Source organism: Bos taurus, chromosome 2 (genome assembly GCF_002263795.3).
Source record: "Bos taurus isolate L1 Dominette 01449 registration number 42190680 breed Hereford chromosome 2, ARS-UCD2.0, whole genome shotgun sequence".
In the NCBI taxonomy this organism is placed as follows: Eukaryota; Metazoa; Chordata; class Mammalia; order Artiodactyla; family Bovidae; genus Bos; species Bos taurus.
Genome location: NC_037329.1, coordinates 73,451,276 through 73,461,555, shown reverse-complemented (window position 1 = coordinate 73,461,555; position 10,280 = coordinate 73,451,276). Strand labels below are relative to the sequence as shown.

The 10,280-nt window shown below is 43.2% G+C and overlaps 1 non-coding gene across 1 annotated transcript; it reads left to right on the top strand.

The window, feature by feature from the left end:
* The first annotated feature begins 9,489 nt into the window (after positions 1 to 9,489).
* On the top strand, positions 9,490 to 9,561 carry TRNAE-UUC (transfer RNA glutamic acid (anticodon UUC)). Its single transcript has one exon. It is a non-coding gene; the product is annotated as a tRNA-Glu (tRNA).
* Positions 9,562 to 10,280: the final 719 nt, after the last annotated feature.

Below are 10,280 nucleotides of genomic sequence, written 5' to 3'. Positions count from 1 at the left end.
AACTCACACCACTTCATTGTCTCCAGGTTATGATGGAAACATGCCTCCTCCAGATGGGGCCAGAAGTCCAGCTCACCACTCAGCCCCACCAGCACCACCAGGAACTGGGGAATTCAGCGGAAACTCAGAGGGAGTTTTTCCCTTGGTATTTGGCAGCAATGGGGTGGGTACTAGCTGCTGGGCTGCCCTTTTCTCAGACCTTTGGTTAGAGTGAGCAGGCTTTCTACGGGGTTTATTTCTGGTTATGCCTGTTGATAGTTTCAGATTGCTGGCCACACAGACACAGGAACACCTGGACTATCACATGCCAAGTGTCCTAAAGACCTTCCTAAAAAGCTGTCCATAGAAGGAGGCAAAGTGGTATTCCTGTCAGTATTCCTGTAAAACACAGATGCTTTACTGATATTTTCAGTTTTTTTCTTTTTTTAAACAGCTATATTGAGATATAGTTGTTTAACTATGTATATATATATAGCTATATATATATATAGGTCACATGCCATAGAATTTGCCTAAAATTTAATGCTTTTTATTCATAGAATTGTGCATTCCTCATCACAATCAATTTTAAAATACAGTTCACCCTTGTGGGGGAAGGAAAGAGTGGGATGAACAGAGAAAGTAGCGTCAGCATATATACATTACCATGTGTAAAATAGATAGCTGGTGAGAAGTTGCTATATAACACAGGGAGCCCAGCTTGGTGCTCTGTGATGACATAGAGGGGTGGCATGCGGGGAGAGGAGGAAGGCTCAAGAGGGAGGTGATATATGTATAATATAATTACAGTTGATTTGTGTTGTTGTACAGCAGAAACCAACACCACATTGTAAAGCAGTTATTCTCCAACTAAAAAATAAATTTAAAAAGAATACAGCTCACCCTTTATCAACATGGGTTTGAACTGCACAGGTCCACTTATATACAAATTTTTTTCAATAAACATACTGGAAAGATCTTTGGAGATTTGCAACAGTTTGAAAAACCCCACAAACAAACCATGTAGCCTAGAAATGCCAAAAAAAAAAAAAGCATTCCATATGTCATGAATGCATGAGATTTACGTAAATACTAGTCTATTGTATCATTTACTATCATAAAGTATGCACAAATCTATTATTAAAAGTTAAGATTTATCAAAACTTACACAAACACTTCCCAAAAATGACACCATTTGCAGCCAAGAGAAATGTAAACAAACAAAAAGATGCAGAATTAAATCATAACTGCATAAAATTAACTGAAGTACATACTGTACTGGTATAACATTTTTATAGTCACCTCCTGTGGCTCTGGAGGGTGAATTCAAGTGTTATGAGTACCCACTTGAAACTCCATGTGACACTAATCATCTCCACGTGAGAAGTTAATCTCACAAGTACATTACATACCACAGTAAAAAGTGATGCCTCACAGTTCTTGTGTATTTTTCATCACGTTTAGTACAATACCATAAACCTTGAGTAACACCAAGAGACCTGTACAAAGTACCACCAATGATGCTAGAAGTGCCCCTAAGAAGCAGAGAAAAGTCCTGATGTAACAAGAGAAAGTTGAATTGTCTGATATAGACCATGGACTGAGGTCTGCAGCTGTAGTTACCACCATTTCAAGATAAATGAGTCCAATATAAGGATCATTATAAAAAAGCAAAAGGAAATTTGTGAAGCCATTGTGAGCTACACCAGCAGGCATTAAAACTTTCCACTTTCGGCAAAATATTTTTAAACCTCATATTGAAAATGCAGCTGTATGGGGGTATAGGATGGCTATAAGAAAGACAAATCTATAGACTCTAGTATGACTGGAGAAAAAGCAAAGTCATTATGGGACTGTGCTGTGCTGTGCTTAGTCGCTCAGTCGTGTCCGACTCTTTGAGATCCCATGGACTGCAGCCCGCCAGGCTCCTCTTTGTGTGGGGATTCTCCAGGCAAGAATACTGGAATAGGTTGCCATGCCCTCCTCCAGAGGATCTTCCCAACCCAGGGATCGAACCCAGGTGTCCTGCATTGCAGGTAGATTCTTCACCATCTGAGCCACCAGGAAGCCCTCATTACAGGAAAACTTAAAGCAAAAAGAAAGTGAAGGATCCAAAGCTGGAGATTTAAAGCCAGCAAAGGGTGGTCTGATAATTTTAGAAAAGTGTTTAGTTTTTAAAATGTCAAGAAAACAAGAGAAGCAGCTTCTGCCAACCAAGAGGCACCTGACAAGTACCCAGAGGCCATGAAGAAAGTCACTTAGAAGAAAGGACATCTGCCTGAATGGGTTTTTAATGCGGACAAAAGTGCCCTATTCTGGGGGTGGGGGAAATGCCACAAAGGACATCTATCAGTAAGGAAGAGAAGTGAGCACCAGGATTTAAGGCAGGAAATGATAGGCTAACTTGTTTTGTGCAAATGTAGTTGGGTTTATGATCAGGACTGACCTTATCTATAAAGCCACTGACCCCCCAAAACCTTGAAGGGAAAAGATAAAACACCAGCTGCCAGTCTCTAGGTTGGACAGCAAGAAGGTCTGGATAATGAGAGCACTTTTTCTGTATTGATTTCATCGACGCTTTGACCTTGAAGTCAGTAAGTACCTTGCCAGTAAGGGACTACCTTTTAAAAGTTCTTTTGATATTGGGCAATGCTCCTGGCCACCTAGAAACCTTAAGCTCAACACCAGCGGCATCAAAGTGGTCTGCTTGTATACAAATACAGCATCTCTAATTCAGCCTCTATATCAGGGTGACACAAGGACCTTTAAGGCTCATTACACCCAGTACTATATGGAAAGGATTGTCAGGACTATGGAAGAGAACCCCGATAGAGAGAACATCAAGATAGCCTGGAAGGATTATATCACTGAAGATGCCATCCTTGTTATAGAAAAAACCATAAAAGCCACCATGCTTTTTATTATTTTTTAAACAATAAATCTTTATTGTTTTGGGCTCCAAACTTTATTTTGGGGGGCTCCAAAATCACTGCAGATGGTGACTGCAGCCATGAAATTAAAAGACACTTGCTCCTTGGAAGAAAAGTTATGACCAACCTACACAGCATATTAAAAAGCAGAGACATTACTTTGCCAACAAAGGTCTATCTAATCAAAGCTATGGTTTTTCCAGTAGTCATGTATGGATGTAAGAGCTGAACTATAAAGAAAGCTGAGCACCGAAGAATTGATGCTTTCGAACTGTAGTGTTGGAGAAGACTCTTGAGAGTCCCTTGGACTGCAAGGAGATCCAACCGGTTAATCATAAAGGAAATCAATCCTGAATATTCATTGGAAGGACTGATGCTGAAGCTGAAACTCCAATACTTTAGCCACCTGATGCAAAGAATTGACTCATTTGAAAAGACTCTGATACTGGTAAAGATTGAAAGCAGAAGGAGAAGGGGACAACAGAGGATGAGATGGGTGGATGGCATCACCAATTCAATGGAAATGAGTCTGAGTGAACTCCAGGAGTTGGTGATGGACAGGGAGGCCTGGCGTGCTGCAGTCCACGGGGTCACAAAGAGTCTGACACGATTGAGCAACTGAACTGAACTGAAACAATAAATCACCTTTGGTTTCTAAATTTCGTCCTCCTCTTCTATAAAAGTGGCATGTGCGTGCATGCTCAGTCCCTTCAGTTGTGTCCTTTGCGACCCCATGGACTGTTGCGCACAGTCTCCTCAGTCCATGGGATTCTCCAGGCAAGAATACTGGAGTGGATTACCATGCCCTCCTCCAGGGGATCTTCCCCACGAAAGGATCAAACCTGCATCTCTTGTGTATCCTGCACTGCAGGCAGATTCTTTACTGCTGAACCACCAGGGAAGCCCTATAAAATTGGCACAGTATCTAGCTTTCAGATTTCTTGTGAAGATAAACAAACACAAGGCACCTAAGATAGCATCTAGTACACAACTGAAGACTGGTTCATGTTATCTTTTATAATAGGAGAAAATCAACTTTATTTTAAATTTATGAACAAATAAATGCATAGTAAATATATATGCTACCTGGCAATGGTTCCTATGGTCATCTATCCATGAATTCAATTAATGTCTCCTGAGAGCCAACTATACACCAGGTACTACTCTTGCCACATTCACCCAGACTGGTTGCTGGATAAGTGTTCTGACACTCCTGGATGCTGAGAAGAGAATGTTTGAAGACAGGAAGGTTCAGATGAGCAGGTGCATTGCAACCACAGCTCTGGGGAAGGGAGAGAGAAATGTGAAAACACCCGACCAGGGAGATGGGACATTTTGAACATGCTTGCACCATCCTCAGGGGGATACTTGAATTAGAACCTAATCACAATTAACCTTGGAGACCTTGGAGACTTATTCTTCTACCCCTATATCTAATCCTTGACCCACAGAGCCACAGATGGCCAGACCCAATGTTATGAGGTGGGAGTCAGGCTGACATCTAGCTGAGAGCCACTAAACTCATTTGCTAGGGCTGCCATACCAAATACCACAGAGCAGGGGGTGCTTACACAACAGAAATTTATTCCTCACAGTTCTGGAGACTGGAAGTCCAAGGTCAAAGCGGTGGCAGGTTTGGTTTTTCTTGAGGCCTCTCTGCGTGGCTTGTAGAAAGCCATCTTCTTTCTCACTATGTCCTCATGTGGTCTTTCTTATGTGCATACACCCCAGTGTCTCTTCATGTGTCCAAATTTCCTCTTCTTATACAAACATCACTCAAGTTAGAGCCCACCCATAGGACTTCAGTTAACCACAGTTACATCTTTAAAGGCTCAATCTCCAAATATAGTCACATTCCGAGGTATTGCAGATTAGAATTTCAACATATAAATTTGGAGGGAACATAGTTCAGCCTATAACAGCCACCAAGAAAGCCTATCTTTCAATAGGGAGTTGTCTCGTGTAACAAGAAGTCTAGAAGTAGTTGTTCAAGACTGGTACTCAAAAATGTGATCAAGGACTCTGTTCCTCCTATCTTCCCACCCTCCTGCCCTAATTTAGTTTTCAGCCTCAAAGTCACACTTTCACTCCAAGCAGGAAGCTGCAGAAGCAGAGGGCCAAAGGTTATGCTAGTTACACCATGCCCCTTTTCAACGCTTTCCTCCACTCCAACCTTCATGGCCAGGATGACATCACATGGTCGCCTCTAGCTGCAAGGGAGTCTTGGGAGATAAGCATGTTTCACTGGGCTTATGGTTTCTGTGATAACACCAGACTCTATTGGTAAAGGAGAAAGGAGAATGCTATTGGGTAAGAACAAGCACTGCCTTCCACAAGTAAAGCAGTGAAGATGCTATTTTTCTAATGGTGGGCACTAGAAGTCCTTGAGGAGGAGTGTGCTGGGCTGCTGGCAAAATACTGAGATAATTATTTTGGGAGGAAGCCAACCCCACACTCTGGTGTCAGTTAACATCTAGCTATTAGAGGAAGGGGAAGCTGTGCCCTGTAATCAGGAGGAAGTACTTGGAGCTTCCAGAGGCCAACAGGGATGGAGGGATTCAACCAGAAATAGATTTGGGGGAGCAAGAAAGGAAAAGAAAAGTTAGTGAGATTGGAAAATCAGGGGGAAAGATGGGCAACTGAAAATTTAAAAAAGAAAAGCCTGGTAGTAGAAGGGCCAAGATGGGACTGAAATCAAGTAGGACCCTGTGGGGCTCCCAGGTACAAATCCTTTCTATGTCTCCTGTTTCTTACTCTTAGGAAATAGGTTTTATTCAGCCTCTTTGTCCTTCCCTGAGTTCCAAAGGGCAGACTCAAGCAGTTTCCAATCAGAGGAGGAAGGAGATGCTGAGACAAAGGAGTCTTGGGGCACCATCCTCGTTCCTCAAGGAATATACATAACAACCTATCTTTAGTTCTGCAAGAACTAAGGCCCCCACCAAGGTGAAGGATGGAATGATGATGATGACCCTCCTGATTTCAATCAACTAAAGCTTGGACTCTGTTGACGTTGGCCCCAGTTCTATGCTGAATTTTCTTCTGCTCAAGCCCCCTTCCTGAATATGCAAGTACCCTTAGCTTAAAACTGTTCGGGGAGAAACTGCTTTGAGGAAGACCCCAAGTGTTCTCCTTGCTTTCCACAAGTAATTAAGCCTTCCTTCTCCCAAGCTTTGGCTTGGTTGTGTCTATTGGCTCAACACTTACCAAGAGGCAAACCCAGTTTTCAGGTAACAAGTTTGGCAATTCTGGCAGGATCTCTCTCTCCTAACCCCCTGGGATAACAAAATACCCAGAGAGTAAGCAATGTCTGTAGACAGTGAAAAGTAAACCCCTCCTCCTCCCCCTCCTGAATCTTTGGCAAAGTCTACTTTGCTAATGAACATTTAGTTGGGGTGGGGGCACTCTGGAAAGGCATGGATTTTCAGGTCAGAATCAGTTGTGGCCGCACAGAGATTACTCACAGTTTCCTGCTTAAAGCAGGAAATTAAGAGTCTCTGGGAATCCACAGAAATGAGGGGCATATGTTGGGCTTTCCTAGACCTGGGGCTGATGAAGGACTGAACCAAGGGGTCTGAGGGCCCTAGCCATTGTCCAGGCCTCATAAGGGAAAGATAGTGGCTGGAAGAGACATGACTTCTTTCTGAGATCTTTCTTCCACTGACACCTGAGCTGGGTAAGAGGAAGCCAGCAGCTATAGAGAGATGGTCCCAAATCTCTCCTCTCCAAGTCACCTCGGTTTGTCCTGGGAGAGAATCTTTGAAGGGTCTGCTCTCAGTCAACTTCCCTGGAACAAAGTGGTTCTACTAATCTTCCCCCCAGTACACATGCCCCATCTCCCTCCTGTGCTCTATAGTTTATGTAGTATTGATATCATCTGGCACACTATCTTACATATGTATTTGTTTACTGTTTCAATTCAAATAGAAGCTGTGCAATGGCAGGATTTTGCTTATTTCCTTCCTTCCCATATTCCTAGCTCTTTGCACACAGTAGCTGTTCAGTTAACATGTCACATGAATCAGTCATCAATTTTCTAGACAAGTCTAGAAGATTAGACAAGATTAGCTGAAATTAATGAAGTCAGCCCCAAAGGCATTAGCCTTTTAATTTATATATATCCAGAAGTTTAGAATAACTTAAATACTCAAATTAATTGTCTTTAAGTGAGGGGATCTCAGACAAATTGACAGACTGCTGTGGGAGATGTTTGAAAGCAGACAAAACTTCCTGCCCCACCTCCAGACACCCCATGAAATCAGCAACTTGCTCCCCAGAGGTAACTCCTATGGCAGAGATGCGTGGGCAGCTGAGTAGGTCCCAGGCCACTTCTCCTTCCAGGGATCACGTGCCCCCTCCACAGACCTGAGCCTACAGCCAGCCAGCCTCCACCTTGCAAGTTCTAAGACATCATTCTGGGGGAGTTTATGGCGTTATTAATATGGAAATATGCAGGGTGCTGCGGCCAGCAGCTCGCCCCTTTATTAATGGCAGTTATTCACAGCCCGGGAGTCAAAGGCGTTTCTGCTTGGGTACTCATTAAAACTGGCCCCATAAAGAATAGGAGAAGGGCAATAAATCAACCCTGGACGCAGCCACCTCATCTCCCTGGTGCTGGGGGGTTGTCGCCACCAGAAAGTGGGATGACAACCAAAGAAGTAATCTCAGATCCTGCTGACTGAGTAGTGAACTGGACAGGCCACTCCCTCAACCGCCACCTCGGTGCCACCCTGGCCCCCACTCCATTCCTGAGGAGGGAGGCCGGGACTGGGTCCTGTCACTTTGAGACTCTCCAGCAACTAAGGGGTGAAAAAAGACAGGAGAATCACACCACCTCAGAAACCCTGCCTGCCACCTACCCTGCTCTTCCCACAAGTCCTGTGAATCCCTGGAGTAAGAACCCCCTGGGTCATTAGGGTGACAGATGAATATTGACTCGGTACCCACTTCTGCGGGAAAGTGTGGACCAGTCCCTTGACTTGTCTCACAGATATGGAAATGAATAACATCTATGTGGGATTTGTGGTTTACAAAAATGTGTTGTCATTGTTTTTTAAGTTTTCCATCCTACTTCACACTCCATACATGTTGAGTCACAACTTTTTGTGTCATGATAATAATGTTTATCATTATTATTATTACTGTGACTACTATTAGGAGAAGAGATTCCATTACTTTGTAGAAGCTTCAAGCAAGACTACTTAAAGAATTTATCCAAGAAAGTATAAATGTTTCCAAATGATAGTCAGTCGTGACTTTCATTTATCAATGGCTGCAGAACAAATTGCCCCATTTTAAAAAAATTAATTTTATGGAAGTATAGTTGATTTACAATGTGTTAATTTCTGCTGTATAGCAAAGGGACTCAGTTATATACATATATATATATATATATATATATATATATATACACACACACACACACACACACACACACACATATGTATACATAGGCATGCTCAGTTGCTTCAGTCATGTCCAACTCTTTGCAACTCCATGGACTGTAGCCTGCCAGACTCATCTGCCCATGGGATTCTCCAGGCAAGAATACTGGAGTGGGTTGCCATGCCCTCCTCCAGGGGATCCTCCCAATCCAGGGGTTGAACCCAAGTCTCCAGCATCTCCTGCATTGCTGGCAGATTCTCTGCTGCTGAGCTACCAGCAAAGCCCCCACCACCACCACACACACACACACACATATATATTCTTTTTAAATCTTTTTCCATTATGGTTTATCACAGGATGTTGAATACAGTTCCCTGTGCTCTACAGCAGGACCTTGTTGGTTACCCATCCTGTGTGTAATAGTTTGCATCTGCTAACACCAAACTCCCACTCCATCCGTCCCCCACCCTTCCTTCCCCTTGGCAACCATAAGCCTGTTCTCTGTGTCTGTGAGTATGTTTCTGTTTGATAGATGATTTCATTTGTGTCACATTTTAGATTTCACATGAAAGTGATAGATACGGTGTTTGTCTTTGTCTGTCTGACTTACTTAACTATGATCATCTGTTGGTCCATCCGTGTTGCTGCAAATGGCGTTATTTCACTCTTTTCTGTGACTGCAAACTATCTCAGTTTGCTGACTTAAAACAATTTGTCACTTCTTGTGTTCTTGTGGGTTCCCTCAGCTCAGCTTCTTGACACAACAACTGGATCTTAAGACGACCCACACAAAAGATGCAAGGCCTCTGAAGGTCTCGGCCAAGGAGTCCCACTGTGTCCCACCTACCACATTCCATGGATCAAAGGCACGGGGCCACCCCAGATGCAAGGGAAAAGGAAGCAGACTTCCCCCTTGATGGGAGAGATGGCCATCTTGTTGCCGCCATCCTGGCTGTCCATCTGCCACAGCCCATACCCTTTGACAAAGGAGACCCACTTTCTCCCTGCGCCACTGTGTGCTCATCACCTCGCCTATGCCAGTCTCCACTTTCTTGCTGGTAAAGTGGAGATACTGGGGTCTGACTGACCTAAAGGGAACTGGGTTAGAGTGTAGCCTTTTAAAATTCCCTTCCAAAGGTGAGAGTCTGTCTCCCAATGCCTCACATATGCTTTCAATCAAAAATGCTTTGGGGGGAATTCCCTGGTGGTCCAGTGGCTAGGACTCAGCACTTTCACTGCCAGGGCCCAGGTTCAACCCCTGGTCAGGGAACTAAGGTCCTGCGAGCTGCATGATGCAGCCAAAAAAAAAAAATTGTAGATGAACATCTATCTCCCCTCCACCAGCAAGTCATAAATTTTAAACTATGTTTAGTGATCTTTTACTTCTGCAATGAGGTCAGAACCAAGAGACTTGGCTGAATTTGTTCCTAACACTTTTTTTGGCCCATCTTTTTCTACCAGATGGAAAGGAAAATAAGGGTCAAGAGTCAAATATGAGGCTCCTTTCTCAGTATATCCCTAGGAAAGCACAAGACTGACAAGTGAAAGGGGAATTACATCATACCTGAGGAAAAGAGATATGAGCACTAGGTTATTGAACCCAAATGGACACGAGTTACAGGAGAGGGGTGGGGGGAATGAGTGACCCACACAGATGATAAGAAGGTCATCCCTTGTAAAGGGTCCTTTATTGGCCCATGTGTGCAACAAAAACAAAAAATCTTAGTTTTCAAAAAAAGGAAAAATTTTAAAGTGTTTTAAACACAAATTCTTTTATACAAACTCCAAATATTGTTAAATAAACTTATTCATGTAGCCAACCAAAAGCTCCCTGAAAATTCCAAAATTTACTCACGTAAATCACTTGTCTCATGCACCTCCGTGCCACTGCTTGTTGTTTTTTCTTTTATCTTCACATAAAATGTCATCAAAGCACCAAATAAATTTGATTTGTAGGTACAGTGTGTCTCATACCCATAACCCTTAGCT